We start from the raw sequence: 23,830 nt of genomic DNA on the forward strand, positions 1-23,830 counted from the left end.
AATCTTGTGTTTACTGTGCATGTCTATTTGGTGCCAAAGTAAATGCTGTTGCATTAAAGGTATTTTTTTTTAAACAAATTCTAGACTGAAGATTTTATGTTGCTTATTGTATGTGATAATAGTCTGTTGCAAGTTGAGCTGTCTTGTATCTGTGGGTAAATGAAATCCATCAAAAACATATGACATGGTAGCCTGGCTAGCCAGACCCACTCCTTATCAAAAGAATGTTGGTCTGGAACCCCTGCCATAAAGAGCTGGGCCAGTCACTGCTGTCTATCTGCGATGGGCATGTGGTAACTATCGCACACCATTCGCTGGTCTCATTTTGCTTGCGCCATATTGTTCGTTTCTCTGATTTGTTTATTCTGCGTCCATTGGCCCATCCCCTGGAAATCAATCTCAACTGAAGAGATTCCAGACTACTTCTTTGTATAGAATAGGAAAAGAGTTGCTGGCCAGGCTAATGACACGCTGTATCATGAGAGGCTGAGCTTCAGTAGCACCCATGGCCACTTGCTGAGTGTGAGCCTGTAGCTTCAGCTGCACGTTGTGGGCTGTACAACGTCACATTAAAAAAATAGACCACCATCTATACCTGCTTATTCCTTTAACCAGGGTCACAGGGATCTGCTGGAACCTATCCCAGCTCTCTTTGGGTGAAAGGCAGGGGTCCACCCTGGACAGGTCACCTGTCCATCACAGGGCCACATAGAGACAAACAACCTTACACACTCACGCTCACTCCTATGGGCAATTTAGAGTCACCAATCAACCTGACGTACATGTTTTTGGACTGTGGGAGGAAACCAGAGTACCTGGAGAAAACCCACACAAGCACAGGGAGAACATGCAAACTCCACACAGAAAGGCCAGGTTGCAAACCCAGGACCTTCCTGCTGTGAGGCAACAGTGCTAACCACTCAGCCACCATGCTGCCCAAAAAAAACAAAACAAAAAAAAAAAACACAGATTCCTTTTTTGTTAGTTGCGACAGATCTAAACAAATCTAAACTAACTTAAATGTGACAACAGTGTAGCCTAATAATCATAAAATCAGCAGTTGACATTTCTGTGGAGCTTTTTGTGAACATAACATGCAGTGACTTTTGAGGCAACATTCACAAGTTATGGCATGCACTTTGTAACATATCTCTCACTCTGTGGAGAAAACATCTTTTATGTAAAACGTGTTAATGCTTATGCTTTCTAACTAGCAGATGAATTACACTGAGTTCATGTGTTCATGTGTTCAGTGCTGTCAGACAAAGATGGCAAAGTTATCAACATTCCCCATCAGCCTTAATTTATTTCAAAGCCTCATTTGAACTCATTAAAGATATTTACAAATATATTTAAGACATATTAAAATTTAGATTTGGTGGTTGTATAATTTGTATAAAATTGTATTACTTTTGGTTAAGCCCAGTTATTTGAAGTCCACATGTAGTACCTGTTTTCCCTATTTGTCAGGCTCAACATTCAGTACGTAACCAAAGGCATGTAGATGCGGTTCAGGTCAGAAAGCTGTGGAGACCATTTAGCGTTATACATGTTCACAAGAGGAATTGTCATGTTCACTCAGATAAATGACAAACTCGACAGTGAACACAGAGATGGGGAGTTGATTTTATTGGGGAGTGTTTTTTTTTAACACTTCATTGATAACAAAAAGCAACCTACTCACTCAAAGACCTGTAAATGTGTTTTTTAATATAATACTTCAATATTTGTATCTCTGTTTAAGTGTTGACCAGTCACAAAACCTAACATAAAGGAACCCCTCTTTAATGTGTTTATGCCACACTGCACATTCCACCACTTGGTGTTTAAGCGCTTAACCCACAGCAAGCATGGCAGCTGTAGTTATAGGTGAAGCAAGTGGCTGTGAGAGATCAGCCCTGCTGCAAATGTATCCTATGTGACCATCTATGTATGAAGTCACAATGTTTGTAATGTTTAGTGAAATTAATTAAAACATTGGTGACTGAATAAGTAAACCAAATCTGAGATATAGCTGCCTGTTTTAGCAGTCTCTTGAGGGTCTAAGCTTTAAAAGCTCTGCTGGTCCACTTCATCAGCCCTATGTGCCTGTGGTTTGATCACATATTTGATTGACAGTGGCCTGGCAACCAGGTAACCCAGAAACTGTGACCGAAATCACAGATCCAGCTGAGCCAAGTCAAAACAGTGACAACAACAGGCAAAAGGCAAAGCTAAACTTGACGTAACATAAAACTGGTACAACAACGATCAAGGGTAATGTCTTCATGTAGGATCCCATCACTTGTAATGAGTAACTAATTGAGAAAGTAGGTTATCTGAAACTCAGCAGTGTTAACTTATGTAGTGTAATTTTGCAGTGTTAATGTCATAATGGAGTTTGTAACTAATATCACATTTGGCTGTGTAATCGTACAAACATCAATCATCCATCCCGTATAACATGAACATCAATGAATAATCAGTGAAAATGTTTTTGTGAGTCACTCTTTACAACAATCAATTGCTATAGTTTTTGATGTGTTTAGAGGTTCTTGGCACCCTGGAGAGAAATGGTATGGTATTAATCCAAAAACAATATCATATACTTTTATTGTAAATTAGGTTTGAAAAAGTGGGTGTTGTCTTATGTTTGAAGAGGAGACAGTTGTCTGTTCACAGCAGATTTTTCTCTAATATATAGAGATTAGGCTACTAGTGTAACTACGGTCTTTTGAGGTGTTGGATTTTGGGTTGTTTGTAGCTCCAGTGATGCCAGACTAAAGAGTATTTTCATGTCAATTTATAGCAAAAGTCATCAAAGCCTACCTTTCATTAGCACACATTAGCCTGCAGGGGTTTCTACTAACTACACCAGGGACAGAGTGACCTGCCTAGAGACGTCTGACAAAGACAAGTTTTGGTAAGTGCCTATAAACGATGTTACACTGTCAAATGGCTGAGGAATGTGGAGAAATTCACAGTTTAACTGGATTGAAGCATGTTCGCTGTTCTTCTTGCTAACGTGTCCAGAATGAGTGAACTATGCCACCTGTTTTTCTACAGTTTTGTAGTGGTATTAGACCAAAAAAAAATGAGAGTGCACCATTTGTGATGAGTCTGTGTTTTTCCTAACATAACATGTTTCCTGTGTAAAAAGCCTATTTGTTCATTTGGGTTTATTGGGCCAGCTTACTTTACTACTGACTATCCTTTGCTTTCTTCAAGCCAAAAGTGAACACAAGTCACGGTGTTTAGTTAAAAGGGATTTTGCTTTCTGTAAAAGGTTGGTATACTACACCTGCAGAGAAGCTCTCCATGGTACAGCTCCCACCATCTCTCAGCCTTGAATGAGAAAGGACGAATAACCCAATCAGTGTCCACCAGTTCAATGTTCCTGGGCCACCCTTGGTGCCTGTCAGGCTTGCAGAGATAATTGTGAGAAATCAGATTTGCTCTTGTAGAATATCTGCTGTTAATCATTTAGGTCCTTTTCCCCTGCGCCAACACCAAAAATACCCTCCTTCATCCCTCTGTGTCTCAGTGTGGGAGCGTTAAATGCCCCCTCCAGCCGTCTCATTTACCTACTGTGGTGCCACCAAACTCACACAGGCATCCTTTGTGATCAAACAAACCTTTGCAGTTTTGCCTGCACACTTGCATAGTAGTGTCATGAATCTGTAGCTTTTCACTTGATTGACACAAATACCCACACTTCCTGACAATTGTTTAGTAGCATTTTGTAGAACAGCTACATAAATAAATGTGTTACAGAAAATTTAAGACTGTGCCCTGTGCCATCTACAACCACTTCACTGTTGATGTGACTAGCATGCAGGAATGTCTGAGGGCTCTGTCTGCCTCCCTTTGTGTCTCAGTGGGCAGAGGATGTTTATATGCTCTGTGTGAGCTCAGAAAATATGGACTAACAACTTTACAGCATCCATGTCATCTGTTATACAAAGCGTTACTTTATGATTTGTGTCAAGGAGACAAATGGCATGAGATTTTGGAATGAGTTGTAATAATGTTGATTTTTTTCCCCCCTCAGTTTTCTGTGTGGACATGAAAGGCGCAACTGAAAGTATATTTTTTATATGTGTGTTTTACAGTCTCACTTTTGTTTGCTTGTTGATTTGCTGCCTGTTAGTTAAAATGATTGTAGTGTTTCTTTAAAGTCTGCAGGATATGCAGCAACCAGAAAAATACACATTTTATATATATATCTATATATATATATATATATATAGATATATATATATATATATATATATATCTATATGCTTAATGTATTGATTCATTTGATTATTATTACAGCATTTTCACTGCACAAAAATATTGCTGCATGTCTATTAATGCCAATAACAGCGTAAACATTTTTTTCAGAATAACACATAGAAGATTCAACCTTTTTCTGGTCACTTGCTGTGCGCCGCTTATCTATTTAAGGTGAAAATACAAGAAGGGTTTTTCTGATCTCAAATCAACAGCGACCCTTCCCAACACACTGTTGTACATTTTCAGGCTCCATGCCCCCATCACTACAATGCCAGTTGTCTGTAAAACCATTAATATTTTATGTGATCATGGGCCTTCATAAGCAAATTTCAGTCCCTACCATGTTGAGCCAGAGCATGATTAATTTAGTATTTATACCCTTTAAACAACACAGGGCCCCTGGCCACAAAGCAAGGCACAGTTTGAGACAAAACTAGCAGCCTCTAAATCATAATCAGTACAGTCATTCATGATCATTTGACTTTGGGGACATTTTTTTTTCCTGTAACACCAGCTGCAGTTTTTGATGTGGAATCAGTGTCTGTGTGAGGTTGGCAGCCTCCGGTGTAAAGCTTCACCAGTAAAGCTTAGTAGTATATAAAAGAAATGTTTGTTATGACATGGCTGCAAGACATAATCAGTCCTGTTTCTTCATCATCCGTTTGTCAGGAAATAATGCTGTGACTTAACAGAGCAGCCTTTAACCTTGTCTGCTGACCACAGATCCCAGCTAACCCTGCTACTAGCGAAATGTCATCAATAAGTCAAGCTGTAGCTGCTCTGGACCAATAAATTACAATAAATCTCTTTCTGTTATGATGCTGCAACCAAAGAGCTGCACCTGATCTGTTTACATTTGAAAATATAGCAACAATGGAAGTCAGCACATGCTGAATTTGTACTTTTTGATTTTAATCTTTTCTATTTCTCTGTGGTTTCAGAATATATTTACAATAGTTTTGTTAACTTCCTTTCTTCCTCTGCGTTGCATTTTGTAGTCGGACGATATTACTCTATTTAATGTGCAATCTGCAGGATTGGTTGTTTTTTTTTCTCACTAATTTTAAGTACACATGAAAATCTGGATGAGACTGGAATGAAAAGAAATTCTTTGAGTTCACTGTAATTTGCTAATTTATATTTTATAAACCATGACAAAACACTTAGTAAAACACTTTAACTCCTTTGCTTAACTCATATCACATGTACCTCACCAGATATGTCAATAGTTCAACAGCCTAGTGCCAAACAAGTAGTACCAATAGTAGACTAAATCCAAATATATCCAACTATCAAAAGTAGCAGAACTCGTTACGCACAGTGGCCCCTTTTCAGATACACATTAGGAATATTTCATCCCTGCTCTTAATGATATACACCGAGAAATATGGCGACCCTTAGCAGTAAACTTTAGCCGTGATGCTACACATGCATCTAATTATTTATAACTAATATTATTAGTTATTATTTTCTATTATTAGGATTGTGCCTATTTATGGGAATGTAGCCAAAAGATTTTATCAATGAAAAAGACCCACTCTACACTACCTGCTCTGCACCAAACAGCTGACAAACTCAGTTAGCGACTAACTGGTGAACCTAGTGTTGTTTTAGTAACTAAATAGCCAGATGCTTCTCTCTGGAGTTGGCACAAACTGTACGTAGCTAATTGAGAGTGAACATTAGGCTTACATTAATTAGTACATGCCCAATTTGTAAATAAGCACCTACTGTATCTGCTAACAAGACCATTACATCAAAAAATCAGTTATTGTAGTTTTATTTGCAGTACTTGTGCTGTACATGTACTTAGCCATGTTCTAGCACTGACAGCATTTTGACTTGTTATAATAAGAAAAACACGTTACTGATAACATTGACATTATTAATATTCCTGTGTGCCAGTAAGCCATGACAGTGTAACAGTGACCAGACATGTAGAATATCAGGACCCCCAATACTGATTCAGCTAAGCCAAAATCACCCATTCTTGATTTGACTCTTACACCCTTTTTTAGTATGTGTCAGAATATCTTTATGTGGGCAAATCTGTTGTTCAGTCAGGATGGACAGAGGTAGTTTTCATCTGATATCCATTTGGAGTGACCGTTTTTCATATCAAAATTTGCAGAAACAGTGGCTCAAGTGGACAAGTCAAGTGATTGGACAATGTGTGTTGCTCTTTATCTGCACCATTCTTTCCCCTGTTAGGATGAGTGTATCATTGCACGTCATTCAGTATCTAATTAGACTATACACTAACATGATCAGTGTAGAGTTCAACTTCATTAAAGATAATCTCCGTGCAGGCACTGCTGGACACAGCTGGACACTGCCCTCTGTCCTGCCATTGATTGGTACAGTGATTTGCAGCATGTAGTCCAATGCTCTGTGACAAGTTGTAACTGAGGTTAAATATGGCAATTTAATTATGTGTCAGAGGTCACATTAAAGGCTGACCCTTGACCCATTGCCACAAGACTCTCCTGATTAGTGACAACAACATAAGAGACAAATTCAAATGCAGGATAACAGGCAATTGAGACAAAAAGACATTTTTTATGCATGCATTTTGTCCTGGATGTCATGTGTTGCTTTAGCAAATAAAAGTTTTTTTTTTTTATTCAAGACAGAAAAAAATATCATCAAAACTCATTTTCCTATGCTGAAGACCCCTAAATGATAATACTTGATTCAAATCAAATTTTACAGCTTTATTTAAATATTCTTAGATTTAATGAATCATACTATACAAATCCAGTCATGAACAATGCCCACACATGAGGATACAGTGTCTTTATTAGTTCTTACTGAAAATACATGTACATGAAAGCAAAACCACATGTATAGGATAACCCCTCTAACAGAGCTGTGCTGTTGGGTCACTGCTGATACTGATCCATGCTCAAGTTGTGTTGTACTTTTACACAATGAGTGATTTTTTTGAATTTACACACTTTAAAACTGATAAGAAACAAGGTACTATATCAAGTAAGAAATAGTTTGACATTTTGGAAAATACCAGGCAGAGAATTAAATGTGTAAATCAATATACCCCTTTCTTTTCTGTCTTAAATTTAAGGCTCCAACCAACAAAGGTTAACTTATCACAAAGACTGGAAGCAGAGGGAAAACTAGCTGTGACCTTAGTGAGCATTTAAAAGTAAAAAAAAAACAAACAAAAAAAACCCAAAACAAAACAAAGCAACAAAACAAAAAACAGGGGAACAGTTTGTAGTTCTGTTAGAAACTCTGGTAATAGACAGGTTATAGTCCAAGTAATAGACAGGTGCGTAATCAGTGTGCTGTAGAGGTGCTGGCAGTTCAATTTAGTTACTTTAGCAGAGTGAGAGAGGTATCAATCTTTTAATTTATTTCTTAGCAAAAGCAGAGAATAAATCTTCCGGTGCTACACTTGTCCTCTAAGCTTACACTTTCTGTTTAGTTTGCAGATGAATCTGTGAAGTTCATACAGATGTCACAATTTTTTTGTACTTTTTCTAAAAATAGCTGTTAAAATTGTCCATATTGATGAGAGACAGGTTTCATGTGCTTCTGAACATAAGAGTAAAACATGTACCACACTAGAGGACAGTCAGGTCATTATACAGTATTTGACTGGTAGATGTTCTTATAATGAAAAAATATTTTCCTATCATGTCCCTGTAGCAGACCTATTTGTTATAACATAAATAATTTTTCATATATATCACTTTTTGTTTTTGGGGTAAAATGAATATTGCTTTCACTTGTTTATGATACTGTGAATGAGTACAAAGTTGTTCAGTTGTGTCGTTAGGCCCCTGGGTACAAGCACTGACTAACATTTCTATAGCTGGCCGCATATGCAAATGATAGGGCAATTGTAGATATACAAATATGTACCCATGGTCCACACGGCCTAATGGCCTCCCTCCCTCTGGCTAACTCAATGGCTCATTTAGATATCTACTTGGTTTATTATGCGAATAAGTCACGCCTGGCTTGTTATGACCCTCTAGGTTCCTGTTTCTGCTGTGTAGCTGAGATGTGTGGTGCTCAATTAGGCCGCCTGGCTGGTAGAGTTAACCCTTTGTGCGAGATAAGCTGTTTTTTTTCCACAACCAGATGGGGTTGGTACAGTATGAGGGGGTTCCAGGCAGGGATCAAAAGATCAATCCTAATACAGTGCTACCAAGCTGACCTCTCAGATGTAATAAAGGCGCCATCGTTCACCCTAGGGGCCTATTCAGAGCCTCCCACCCCATGAACAAACCTGGTATCTTTAAATTAGCTGACTTGCTTGCCCTGCAGGTAATTGCATTAGTTTATCAATGTTCTACACAATTTATTACTTACTCTAGCACCAGTAGGATCCTGGTGTTAATGTCCTCTGTGAGGAGACAGGAAAGCACGTTCTTTGTATTTAAGAGTGTGTTGTATGTTTATGTGTGTCTCTTTATGAAAAAAAAAAAAGTAAACACGGTGATACCAACAGTTGAAACTGCAGCTTTGTTGCCAGTGGTAGGTTTTATCTGTACAGCTCTAGGTCTTATGTGCATACTTGGACCAAATTATAACCTTACATTTGATTGTACATGAGTGCACATCCACATTACAATACCCAGATAATTTATTGGTGACCTTACTGTAGCCTTTGAGGTGTCAGATTACCTCTTCCTTCTCGCTCTGTGTCAATCTCAGCTTTTGGCCACTCTGATCTGTCAGTGATTATTATAGCTCTAGCACTTGTTTTTAAACTTTAGATGACAACAGACTTTTTGCCTTAATAGGTACTTAAATTAGATTGTCTTTCATTAAACTAAAAACGATATTGCGCTCTGTACTTTTCAGTGGAGTTTTCTGACCAGAGGCTGCTGCTTGCCTCCCTCACATCTGTATGCATTATGGATCTGTCTAAGGTAATAAACAGACCCTGCTCTTATTCCTGCTTCCTGGTATCATTATTCCTTGCCCCTCAGATGGATTATAGCCCACTGTGCAACATGTAGATGAGTGGCGCTCCTTTGATTGCCTTATGGCCATCAGGCTTTGCATATTTACTGCCCATGAATCACAGTGCGCGAAAACCCACAGCAACATATTCCGATCCTCCTCCTCCAGTTTCTACCCTTTTTTTACCCCTGTCATTCAGTCTCTCTTTTGCACTTCCTTTCCTTCAGCTGTCTTTCACTAGCTACTTTCCCCTTATCAACCCCCCTTATTTCAGTCTGTCTTTCCCATTGCCTTGATCCTGCTCTATGCATTCCCAGCTGCTTAATTAAAGCATGTATTATTAATACTGCTATATCTTTGTCCATCCTTCTTCCCTGTTCATATGACTGCTACATTAAGTGTAAATTGTTTCGCTGTAATTCCCTTTTAATGTCCCTGTTATAATCAGTGTTTCTGGTGTGCAGAGGCAAGGAAGGAGAGAAAAAAGAAAGGCTGAGATCATAGCCTTTCACTGTAACTTATTGTTTGATGTGTGGCTTGCATACTACAGGCCCTATAATTAGGTCTCTTTTACAAGTCAAATGTATATGGCACCCATCTGCAAAATATGAGATTAATAAAATCAAGTCAGATATGGCTGGTGTGGTGTGTTGGCTGACTTCTGCTATGCCCCATGGAATGAGCAGCATTCTTCAGTGCCTACTGCCTTTTTTTGTTTGTACTTTTACAGCAGCCCATTGTCCAGTGAAAACATAAGCCTCATAAGGACATGTATGATCTGTGACACTGTGAAATCCGATTTGATATTTGACTTCCTTTGGATTTAATCTATGCCAGTTGCTCTGTTTTTCCTTGTTTAGGTTTTGATATTTTCAATCTTTCCTTTCACTCAGACACAGTGTTGTTGAATTTTCTTTTCGGTAATTATCACATAAAAGAAATAAACTTTATACAAATCTAATTTTTTTTTTTTTTTTTGCAGAAACAATGCTGGATGGATACTCCACAGATGTTGCAGTTAAGAGGTAAAGGTAAAGGTGACCCATTAGTTAGTCCACTCTGGCCTAGACTGAAATATCTCAACAACTATTAGATAGACTACCATTATATTTTTGCAAAAAAAAAAAAAAAAAATCATGGTATCCAGAAGATGAATTCTAATGATTTTGTTGATCCTGTGGCTTTTCATCTTCATTCCGTTGAAAATGTCTCAACAACCACTTGTCAGATTGTAATGAAATTTGGTACACACATTTATGTTCCCCTCTGAATGAATACTAATATCTGTGCCAATTTAAGTTGCAAGTTTCCAAAGTGTCCCTTATAGGGAGTTTTGCCAATGAAGCACTGAACAATCTGTATTAGGTAATTTTTGTCCCCTGCCAAAGGCACTTTCCTCTAACCATCAAGCCCTAAGTAATGGTACTGATGCTTTTTCATTCATCAGTCACAGATCACTTGGTCCAGTGTTATTGATTTGAAAAGAACAATTGGCTGGGAGGGTGCTGTAAACCTGGCAATTTAAAACCTACATCCTTCATTGTCACATGATGGGTGCAGAATGAGATCGTAAGAGCCCAAATGAGAGTAGTAGCAATAAATAAAGCAAAGGAAATATGATCTGTCTGACAGACAGAGGCTATCGATAAGATTGGCGTCTCTGATGTCCTCAAAGTGATTATCAGGGCAGGGGTGATTAGCTGTGTGGTAAGGTACTGTAAAAGTGTGGTGGAGGGATATTTCCTCCTTGTGTCTGTGCGCTGTCTTTGGTGAGACAGATGTTCATGAGTAATGGCACAACTATTATGTCACATAGAGGCCGGTCTGGTCCATGTAGTCAGTAGGTAAGAGGGAAAGAGTGTGCAGGTCCGTTAATATCGTAAAACAGTGTTTAAATATTTTAATTTCATTTGTCAGAGGGGCCCCTCCTTGCACTCTATTACCCTGACAACCATCCTTCATCAGCTGAATGAGTGCATTATTCATTAGCACTAATTATTTTCACATAACGTCTGCCCCGATATATTTAACCTCCATATTACACCCGGGATAATGGCCTTGTAAAATTGAATTGCAAGAAAGAAGTGGAGTTGGAAAGCTCATTTAAAGAACATAAGAAGGAGGGTAAAATAGCGCGGGAGGGGCAGAAGGGGTTTTTGAAGCAGCTGGAGTGGGGTGGCAGTGGGTGTGGGGGTTGACAGGAAGAGTGTTAAGCACTTTGGCACATGGAGCCCCAGAAGTGATGGGACATTTGTTCCTGTCTCATTTGCATGCTAAGAGAAGAGCCCGGTGCTTCTCTGTTGGGTTGAAGAGCTACCTAAATGCCCTGTGGGTTGAAGGTGCCCTCCAGTCTCGGAGTTAAGGCTGGCTCTTCCTGACTTGACACATGACCTCATCCATTAATATAAAACCACATGACCTGGGACAGCAGGAACAGAGAGCAGATAGGTGAATCTTTGTCTCTTTCAATCCGCTGACTCCATCTCTCCTGTCTCTTTTATCTCTTCCTCCATCTTCATCTCTGCTTGCACCTCACTTTTCTCCTTCCTCCTCTTCTTTCCGTTGCTTTCATTCAGCTATGTTGTTGCAGAAGCCTCACTGGTCTTCAAAATGGGACTGAATCAGTCACTCAGTCCAGTACTTACATTGCTCACTGACTAAGTATGGATGTTTTCCAAACTTCAAAACAAACTGCGAACAAAAGAAGGTTGTATATTCGCTTTGATTCATCATGAGATTGACATACACCAGCATGCAAAACTTAACCCTCTTGTTGTCTTCGGGTTAATTTGACCCATTTTCAAAAGTTAATATGTGATAACTGGTTTTCTTCCATATAATTAACTAAAAATGACATGGATGGTTTCCTACTATAAGTGTAAAATATATGTTAATATGTTGGAAACAAGTTCACTAAGAAGATCATTTTATACCTCATGCTTTAAAAGCAGTCAAAACAGAATGGGTAAATTTGACCTGGGAGGACAAAAGGTGTGTAGCAAATTTGAAGACAACATGACACACCTATTGTGGGCTTTGTATCTGTTCTCTTTAGAGCAAAAGCCGTGACCCCCATGCCAACAGTGAAGCAAAATTCTCACATGTGCAGAGATAAACAGAGTACACACACATATGCATGCTTAAAGAAACACTCACATGCAGTAACCTTATTGTACAAGTTGAGAATCTGCTTCTGTAAGTGGATACTGATGTATGATAATGCGTACATATACACATACAACAATATAGCATATTATTAAAATAGTTATAATTGTTGAAAAATATTGTACATAAATAAACATTTACAATTTTGTACAGAAAAGAATAAAATATATAGAAAGACATGATAATGTATTTATAAAAAGTTATAAAATGTTTTGGTATTCATCAATTAAGAAATGGTAATTAATTCAGCCATTCCGGTTTCTGAGACTAGTTGGTGACCCGAGTACTGTTTTTCAGACTGTAACACATTCCTGTGATACTTAAAAAAACATTTCTTTCTTTCTCAGATTTCTTGAGTAATTTTGAGAATAGTGACCACAATCCTCTCCAGGCTATGCGAGTATGAAACTGGGTGTACTGCTTTGTATGCTTGATGCTGGGTAATTGCAGTTCATTTCAACTGGGAAAAAAATATTATTCTCACGCCTTTCTGTGTTACGCCCAGAAGGCAGTGCTCTCTATGTGTAAAGTATCTGTCTCTCTGACATTTAGATTTGCCTTTTAAAGATGACATTTTTCAAAGCTGGCATTTCTTCATATGTTTTCTAGAGGCGACAAAATTATTCTTTTACATCCTCGTTGGAGTGTTCATGTAAGTGTGTAATTTATCCAACCTTAAGTTGTTTGGTAGTTTTGTTTTGCTTGGTAATGTTGATATTATTTCATGATATGTATTGAAATAATGGTCGTTGTTTGATACTGACATCGGTGTCTGGTAGTTGTACCTGTACTTTTTTCATCCTTGTTTTCATAAATGCTTCAGTTTTCAATTCAGAATCACAAAAAAACTGTGCATGTGTTACCATGTCCCAGCTATGTGGTCACTGGCTCATCTGTAGGAAAAAAGTGCACATTTGTCATAGGAGTGTGATTTTTATACGGTACACATAGACAATATTGCACCAGACTGATGGCTGTGGATAGCAATTGATAGTTTTTGGGTGTCTCACTGAAGATTGATGGTTTACTGAGTGCACAAATATCAAGCAGACATGTTCATCTTTGAATGAACCCTTTGCATCACTGAAGATTTCCAATTACTGCACTCTGGTGCTTTGCGATGAACCTTTATCCATTCTGCAAATGAGCATGCTATCCCTAAATAATTTCCTCAACAAAGATGTTGAGGACTATGCATTATGAAATATTCAGAACTCAATTTTCCTGCCCTATCAGAATTTGGAAAGACCCATAATTACATGATAATCCACAATGTTATTCATTTTGGGCACTTTGGGAATCTGAGTTCTCCTCGAAGTAAAACATTACATATGGTGGAGAAATTGGATGAAGCCTAGTTTGTGCCATTTGTGAATGTTTTGAAGGGAAAATGTATGACAATCTTGTTTCACCATTATTTTTCACAGGGTAATTCAAAAAGTCGGGAGTAATGAGATACTGTAGCCGGGCAGCTGATACATTGGTGGGTATTGTCATGAAGATTTACAATTACATGGTACATAAAAGACCAGTGAGACAAGATTGAGGACAGTTATTACCAAAAGTGCAGAACTACCTAGACACATAAACCTTTCTAACAAGTGGCTGTAATACTCGGAGAATGGCAGGTTTATGTTAAAAAACTAACAGCAGACCATTACATTGTAATTTCGGATATGGCATAGCAAAAGAACAGTATTACAAACTAAAAGGTGTGGTTTTACAGCCAGAAATGTGGAGCTAAAGTTCAGTTAATGTGCAGTACAGCTCTATGCTGAGAGGAGGAATGTGTCAGATAAATTGGCATTTTAAAGGCAAACAGAAAAGGTCTGCTGTGTATGAGACAGACGGACATTTGGCCAGCATGGCCCATCTGTGTATACAGTATACAGTAGAAGTCCACAAACAAGGACACAAATATTATCTGCTTAAGAATTTACATTGAATTGTGTGCCATAAAGAGTGAATGTGTGCTTCACATTTCCCATGTAACTGCTGCCATATACTTGTAGAAGTTTATAATGTACAATACAATTTAGACAGCACTATCACACAGAAAGATATTTAAGGAAGTGGACCATAAAAAAAATCCCTTAGCCACTGGTTTTTAAAACCAATAAAGTTTAATGGAGCTGCTGACATTTTTAGTATTGCATTATTGTAATTCAGCTCCCTAACTGCATGTGTGTGTGCAGTTGATGAGGTAGAGTGTCAAAACAGCTGTCAGTCACCACGAGAGAACGCTCAGCAAGATGACGTTAATGACGCTCTTGTTAAAATGCGAAGCGTGAGGCATAACAGTGACAAGCATAAAGGCCAGAGTTGTCACAACGTAGGATAGCAGAAAGCAGAGAAGTGGAGAGTGGGGGGCTGCTGAAGTTCACATCACTCTGTCTGTCTCCATCCCTCTTAAACGTTTTCATGTTTTGCAAAACTGACTTAATTTTATTTAGTGTTGCTTTTTTTTTATCAATTCATCAACAAAAAAGACCCTTAACATCAAAGTAGCAGTAATATAAAGTAAATACAAAACTAAAACACAACATAGCCTGAACAACATATAACTGATAGGCCATTAAGAAAATGTTCCTGTAGTGTTCATCTCAGGTCCCTTAATAACATAGCCTACCATTCTCTCACATGCATTTTTTCCTCTCACTTCAGATGCAAGTAAAATGTGTGGAAAGAGTAATCAAGGAAGCATCCTTCATCTGAAGTGGCCAACTGATTTCTGGTAAAGGGGTGTGTCAGTTCATATAAGTTTTCCATGAAGGATGGTCTTGTGTATATCCTAGTTCATATCTCCTCCAGGTAGCTGCCAGAAAAATAGCTTTGGGATGGTCTTCAAGACGGTAGACCAGAATGAAGGTGATTGAGGAGCAAGTAACAACATAAAGGCAATAAGGCAATTAGAACATACAAATAGCATCACCTTTTGTGGATATGATGGACTTGTTAGCAGATGCTTATCCTGCTGAAGCTGGAGGTTTTCCCAATATTCACTCTGTTTTCTCTCTGTTTTCAGTCTCTACCAACTCCTGAGGGAGCAGTGAATGTGAACCAGAACACTAAAGTTGAATAATAATGAACTGAAACTCACGATAACACTGAGAGGAGCTTCAGATTCAGGTGATAATTTCCTTTCACTCATGGTCACGTGTGACAGATCTTGATCAGTTTCTGTAAAGAAGAATGAAGCAGAAATGCAGCGTCCTTAGGGACATATACACACAGCCTCTATTAAAGGACGACTTGGAATGTGTGAATACAAGTGTTTAATATTTGTCATGATTTTAGTTTACTTTCTTTTCACTTCAACATTAAGGAATTTTGATTCAAAATTTGTACATCTCTTTATGCATCTATGAATTACATAAAATAATAAGATGGGATGAAATACATTTGGATCCTGGCATATGGGAAGAGGCAACCAATTTTCTATGTACCATACACCTCAGTCTGTTGTTAACATTAGTCATTTCCCTCTGAAAAAAAAAGACATTTTTGTCATTGTAATCAACCTCTGATGTCCCTCATTTTCTCAATACCATTTTGTGATGAATTCCCAGCTGCAAAGTATTTCCGAATACTTTGCCCAAGGAGGTGTAATTTAAATAATATCAGTCACCATGCTGCTGTCAGAATAAGAATTATGTCCACACTAATATCTCATCTGACACTCAGCAGAGGAAAGACTTTCCTCCCGAATAACAAAAGTGCAATAATTCACCCAATATTATTATCAACCTAATTATAATGGGAAATATAGTTGAATTCCTTTTCCTGCTTGAGTTCAGAACAAATTAGCAAAATGATCCGTTATGCTAATCTTGTTCAAAACAGTTGACTATCAGTCACATAAAGACCACAAGAGAGCTGTTTAATGTTTTTAAAATACCAGAGAAGTTGGGTAAAATGAGGCCACTGACTAAAACACATAGTCAACTCTCCGTGGGCTCATTTAAAGGTCACATGAACCATATAAATATTAAACATTCATACCAATTTACCGTAGTATGCAAGCTAACCACACACCAAGAGTCCCTGCATTTGGCAGACATACTTTCATAATTATATCACTATAACAAATTTAATGAGCATAATCAGCACGGACCATTTTTGCCTCCAAGGAAGCAGAGGTCCCAGCCAGTTACAGAACTGCGTCTTGGTCATTCACTATTAATTTGCCAAGTGTGTACTCTGAGTGTCAGGGTCCTGGCACTGTCATTCCCCAATGACTTCTACCTCCAAGCCTGCTGCATGAGGGGGCCCAAATTAGACTCTCATGTGTATTTAATGTGTCCTGTGAGAGAGAGCCCCTGATGCTACAATTTCTGTAGAGAAGGTCTGCTGCACATGGAAGGCATTTAGGAGAAGGGCTTAACATGTAATTTGTGTGTACACATGCTTGCATGTGTATGTGCATCCTTCTTGTATTACTCACATAGTGGGGACCAAGAGTGTTAGGGTGATAACTTGGCTTAAGGTTAGGATTAGGGTAAGGGTTAGGGTTGGGCAAATAGTGGTTGTGGTTAAGGTTAGGTTAGGGTAAGTGTCCAGGAAGTGGAAGTAAATTAATGTGAATTGTTCATTCTTGTGGTCCAGGCCTTTACGACTTTGTGAAATACACACAGGCAAGCACATCTTTCATTGTCTGCTTTTTTAACATTTGTGTTCATATTGGCTTTACTACATCACTCTTTGGTTCCCAAAGGTTTTCACTGCTGTATGCATAAAAATGACAATAATAATTGCAAAAGCAATCTTTTTAACCCTATATTTTTTTTCTGCTGGACTTTTTAAAACTCAATATATAGAAAAGTATTTATGCAGTAATCCTTTCTTTTTTGAAAATTGAGCTTTCACATTTATTGAAGCATTTTTTGTAGCAGAATTCTTAAACATGTCATAACTTTAAATTCATGCTCTGAAGTAAATGTCTAGAAGAGTTATTAAATATCAAGGTGATAAAACTGTCAAGTATGTTTTTAAGCTGTGAAGTGTCTCGAGGGCCCCACACAGAATATGAGGGTTTAAGTGTTGGTTCATCCAAATTATGAAAACAATGAATAGCCAAAGTGATATTTAGCAAGACAGATTATTATTAGATATCTGTATTTGAAGATTTCATATCAAAATACTGTACAGTGAAAGGTGACACTTTGTTTATGCAAAGAGATGCTGTCATTTTTTACAGTGTAATTCTTCATTATTTTGAGCAGCACAAATGAAATTCTATCAACTCCAAGATGTATATCTCCAAACTAGCTCCATAATCAGATATTAATAGAGCTGAATGAGAAAATGTGTATTTTCATAATTTAAGTGAATTGAATCTTTAAAATGAAAGGCACAGAGAAATCTTAGAAATCTTCATTTCACATATAAAGCTGCAATATCCTGCAATGCTTTTACATTATCAATTCTGTACACTGGACGAGTAACTGCTTAAGTCTCACCCATTTGAATGTTTTCACTCTCCAAGTGGCCTGTTCTAATGAGGACAGACATCTGGACCAATCTCACAATACAGAGCTGTGATGAATGTGACCCCTGTGGTCAGCCCTTGCCCCTAAACCCACCAGGACACATAAAGCAGTAGCACAGCCCCTGTTAAAGGGCTACATTGGAACATAAATTGGTCCTGGCGCTTCTTAACTGTCCAATTTGCATGGCCCCTACACAAAGAGGCTAACAATGTTTTACAAGACAAACATGCACAATAACACAAACACTCATGCAGGTAGATGAAAAGGTGGAGCTTATTAAGTAGTATGCATTTGTGTACACATGAAAAAAAAAAAAACGAAGCCTGTGTGATTATACTGTTATAATTAGAGTAAACTTTTCAAATTACAGACATGACTGGTAGAAATAAACAGGCCGACTCACAGAAAGATGGAATCTCTGAGAGAAACGCAAAAATTTTTAGAAGTGAGTGAAAAAGAAAACACAAACAGAAAATAGAGAAGAAGCAACACTGCTGATGGGAAAAGGCAAGATGAAGAGGGTGGTGAAATGGGAGTCTGGGTAGTTTTATCTGGTGGGCAGGGAGACGGTGGCGGGAGGATCTGTCTCTGTTAGAGAGAACATGGCCCTGTTATTAAAGCCATTTATCACTGGCTGAATATTCTCCCTTTAATAGGTTCTGTCGTTAATTACCCAACTTTGTCAAGATAGGAAGTCAGGGGCTCTCTGTTTTCTCTGCCTGTACACAGGCAGTCTCTCAAGTGTATACACACACACACACACACACGTTCTTGAACACATCATCAGGTGATGAGACACATTTTTACACATGCACGGGCAAGTATGACACACCTAGATGTGTGTATATACATAAAATATATAAAACGTTATGTATTATTGTTTCCAAAAAGACAAGGCCTAGGACATGAACACTAGAGCACTAGAACAGCCCTGCAACAATTATGACCTGTGTAAAACGTCATAGGTTTTTGCAGTTTTTGCAAAGGCTGTTGAAGATTGATTAAACTGTTTTGCACTTCTAAAGCTCAAGGTGTTGTATTAGATAAATTGTGCAGATTCATAATTTGATGAATGTATTGACAGGAGACTAATGTGTAAAAAAAAAAGACAAAAGGTTCTTTTTAATTAAAAAATGACATCAAATAATTGGTTTTAATGTCTCAAATGTAAGTAATGGCTGATCTTAGTTTTTACAATGGTGGAATATTTTAAAAGTACTGTACTTGAATACAAACCTGAGTTATTTGTTCTTAAAAGATTCCATTTGACTTCTACTTTGATACAGTGAAGAGACAAATATTGAAATTTTTCACTTCACTGTATCTTCTTGATAGCGTTAGGTGCTAGTTATGTTACATGATGTTACCCATAAAATATAATATAAACATGGGGAATTTTTATAGATTATAGATAGAGAACAGTTAAAAGGATTAACAGTAGTGTTAGTAATCATAGTCCAGTAGTACTATACTCACAGGGGTTGTTTCTTTGGTATGTTGAGTAGTTTTATTTGTAATGAATTATTTACATGACCTGTCCAGGGTGTACCCCTGCCTTTTACACAAAGAGAGCTGGGATTGGCTCCCTGTGCAGATCCCTGTGACCCTGGTTAGGAATAAGTGGGTATAGATAATGGATGGATGGATGATTTACATATTTTAATGGAGGTCTTTTATGATAGTATGTCAGATCTCTGAGTTTAGAATTTGATTAGGCTCTGGGTAATTGTGAAGGACATTTATTGTTATTTTCTAACATTTTCTAAAAGAAATGATTAATCACTTTATCAAAAATATTATCAGCTAATTAGGCAATGAGAAAGGAACTGATGCTAGTTGCAGACAGAGTCTACAACACTGTGGTGGAAAAGGATCACGTTAGGGTTTGATCACCACTTCTTTATCCAAGACTTTCTACTTGTAGCACATAAGTTAATACAAACACTTAACAGAGAGCAATATAGACTACATTAACTCTAGTTGGACAATCTCAGAGAATCTGCTCTTTGCATGACTTTGGCCAATTTCATCAGTGGAACTTCATTTGTATTGAACTAACTGTGCCAGCTGCCCTGTGTGTGAACACAGCCACCTCCTCCTCCTCCCCCTTAGCCCTAATCAGACTCTTTTGTGATCCTTTTGTAATTAGGCACTTAACTAGTGAGGAGAATGGAGCTGTGGCTGTAAAGCATTTACAAGGGTACTCGACAGGACACGCCAGCACCTTTTGTTTAGCAATTAGTTTGTCTGTGGAAGGGACAGGACAAATAGACTGGGAGAGCATCTGGTGGCCTTATAGCTCTTACTGCCTGAAAGAGAGAGAGAGGGAGAGAGAGAAGGGAAAAGAGTAAAAGAGGAAGAGGTTCAGAGACTATCAGCAAAAATAAGGATTGTACCACAAGGATTTGCTTCAAGTGCTGTAAAGTTTACTGTCTGAAGAAACTGATCTGGAAATGAATAAAGCAGCTATGACAAATATGATGATAAGAGACTCAAAGAGGGCTGTGTAATAGGGACCTATTTTTCGCACACTACTGATTAAGAACTGGCTAAGTGTCTGTAGAGATTCCCATGTGCACAATGCAGCACAGGCAGAGTTTAGTATGTGTCCCAGTAGGGTTTTCTTTAGTACCCAGTCATTTACATTGTAGTTATCTGAAGATAGAAGGAATGCTAGGCAGTGTGACACCCACTCCATTGATCTCTTCATCCTTATTAGCTTGCCAGTGTACTGTCAAAGCAAACTAATCAGATACATTGATCATGGAATACTTTTTAATGCTTCCCCAGGCAATAATATGATTTTTTTTTCAAGTTAAATCACTGGTTAGTTATCTGTTGACATGTGATGCCAGAGGTTTGGGATTTTAACATTTCCTATGAGATGTCAGAGAGTCAGCGGCTCGATTTCAAAATCTATAACTGTTTAGCAGCAATATAGTAATGACAATAAAATGCCATTTCATTTTCTGAAGTGCTCTCATCATTTTTGAAATCTAGTTTTGCCAGAGCCATGATAATAAGACAGGTGTTACTCACTTCTGTTATGTTGGCTTCATTATCCTCTCTGCTACTTTCATTTTTGTCCAGCAGAGGCTGCTGTGTTCCCTGCATACAACAGGAGGTAGACGGTCATGACAGATCCCAAACGCTTCTCTCTGTGAGATAAAGAAGGAATGACAAGGGTAAGCTGAGTGTAAAACCATTGGAAGGGAATCTTGATTGAAAACTCCTTCTCTGCTTATTATACTCTAGTTTACACTCATTGAAAATAAAAACCGAAATTCGAAAAACAAATTCCACACCAAAATGTGTTGGAATATATGTACTTGCTATATTTTTAGTTCCAAGACAACAAATTTCCCCCTAAAAATAGTTTAAACAAGAGAAATATTTTGTAGTTTCTTCTTGTCAGGTTGTAGCCCTTCAACAGTGAACACCCACTAATTGATTATAGATGTCATTTTCATCATTGACAGTAGGGGGCAGGATCCATACATTGATTAGACCTCCATTATGTGCAGACCAAGTAATTGTACTGTGATGCCTATTAACACACAGTTAACACAATTGCACTGCTTTGGAGGGTAATGTTTTGCTTGTTGACTCACACATGCTTATTTGCCTAAACTGTCTATTAGCTGCTCTGACCTGTACTTTTGAAAGGGGTTTAAAGGAAAAAGAGCTTGCTTTATATCTTCAAACTTAAATCTCCCATAGCACATTTACACCAATATCTAAACAAGCCGCACAACAGATTCTCAACAGCTGTGAGAGATACGAGCCTTTCTATGATACCTGTGTTCCCACGACGCAGGTGATCAAACGCTGTGATAGCATAACATCCCTTTCTGTCTGTCACACCCTCAGGCTAAACATCAGCAGAGCGCCTTGCAGCTGGCAACTGTTCTCATGACAAAGTTAAAATGCCTCGATTAATATCTGACTATTCTTTTTCCTTCATCACATGTCTGTGTCTCTGCTTTAACTGCTTATCCATCTTTGGTACAGTAGTGTTACTGTATCAGTAGGCAAAAACTCAACCAGTGAGAAGATTTGGCTCAGAAGAACTGAAGAATCCCTCTGTGGTTGTTTGATGAGGGCACTTTGCACTTATGATGCGTCACACAACAGTACTCAAAGACTGTTTCAGTTCAGATTTTAAGGCAGTTTGTGCTGAAAAATCACAGTCAGAAAGATGATTTGATTTGTAAATTTGAAAATTTAAAACACTTCAGCAGAATGTTTAAAATGCAGTACATCCTCAATACTTCATCGATACAATATGTGGCTATTATCTGGTGTAGCATATAATGATTTTTGTGATTGTGTGCTATCCCATTAATCAGCTTTATGTGTTTTGCAACCCTTCTGTAGGAGCTCAACCCACAGGTTGAGAGCTGCTGCCCCAGACTGTGTCCACTTATGCTAGGAAGTGAAAGCCCCATCAGTAGTGTTTCTACTGACAGTTAATATCTCATCCATCCATCAACTTTTAACCAGGCCTTATGCATGATGGCATGTGACTTAAAAGCCTCACTAGTCAGACCTAATTAGCTAACGCCTAATCAGACAAGTCCCTGCACAAGGACACAAAGTGGATTGTGGGGAGCAGTAAAGAGCTTCTCTGTGGTTAACTCAGCAGAGGAACACAAAGACTTTCAAGCAGATGAGGACCCCATATGTGCTGTGGTCAAAGGCACCAACTGCAAAAACCCTGAACAATATGAAAAATGCTTGATGGTCTCACAGAAAGTAAGCTGCTTTAACTGCCAACCCTGTCTCCTGGAAATTGTTTTATATACAACTAAACCGCAACAAATATGTTTTTCAGGAAGTACGTTTATTAACACCTGCAGATTCACAGAGACCTAACTATCATACCTGATTTTGCATCTACAGTCTCATCTGTGGTTAGGTTACTGAAACAAAAGCACTTTGGTTAAGATTAGTGAAAGACTACGGTTTTGGTTAATTGTAAATAAAAGTGTTGCGTCAGTCCATTTTAACTTTTTATGAATTGAAGCAAACCACAATCATTCCCTAACATTAACCAAGTGCTGTGAGTCCTGAACATAACCATAAAAAGTTTAATAATTCTATTGTCACTACAAGTGGATATTGTACTCCAAACTTGGACATTCTGGTGACAAACAAATATGTTCTTAGTGAATATTTTACCGATACGTAAGTTAAAAACATAGCCTCATTAGGTTAATAGAAAATGCAATCTGGTTGCAATTACATTTTCTACAAAATGCTATTTGCTGTTGCAATTTAGTACATGAATGTAATTCTTAGGAAACAGGGTTGAACCTACAAATAAGACTTTAAATGTTAATAGATATGAAGGACCAAACTTCCTCTTCTTCTTCAAACAATCTCCTCTCTCTAATTTCCTGTGTTCCTTGCATGTCTCTGTTTCCACATCTGTTCAATAGCCCCCCTGTTAATCATTTCTGTAGTGTAGTCTTTTTTACTGAACCTTTGAGACCCAAACCCTGGTGTACCTGTTTGGAGTTTGATTAACACTGCATTTTAGCACACACTATTCAAACCCAGCGGAGGATGCTTAAACAGGGTTGCACGCTGAAGGTAATATAGCCTGTGGTACAGGACAGATGGAGATGTGATAAATAGTGAAGAGGGATGGCTGTAAGTCAATTCTTGTTGGCTTCGTTGTGTAAAAATTGGTCTGACATGGAGATGCTAAGCTGCTGAGGGTGTTTTTTTCAGGGTGGTGTAATCTAAGAGGAAAGGAGAGAGCACTTCAGAGGACGGGAGAGGACAGGACACTGGATAGGAGAAGATGAGACAGGACAGAACAGCAGTACAGCAATGTCTCCTCAATCTGCCAGTCCCTGCGCACTAAAATATTGAAAAGCCTTTGTTTTGCCTAGTTAAACATGCACTGATGTGACACAAACTGTGAACAATGCCATTTCACATGCACAGGAATCCTCTTTTTTTTATTATTCATGATT

Source organism: Mastacembelus armatus, chromosome 3 (genome assembly GCF_900324485.2).
Source record: "Mastacembelus armatus chromosome 3, fMasArm1.2, whole genome shotgun sequence".
Classification (NCBI taxonomy): domain Eukaryota; kingdom Metazoa; phylum Chordata; class Actinopteri; order Synbranchiformes; family Mastacembelidae; genus Mastacembelus; species Mastacembelus armatus.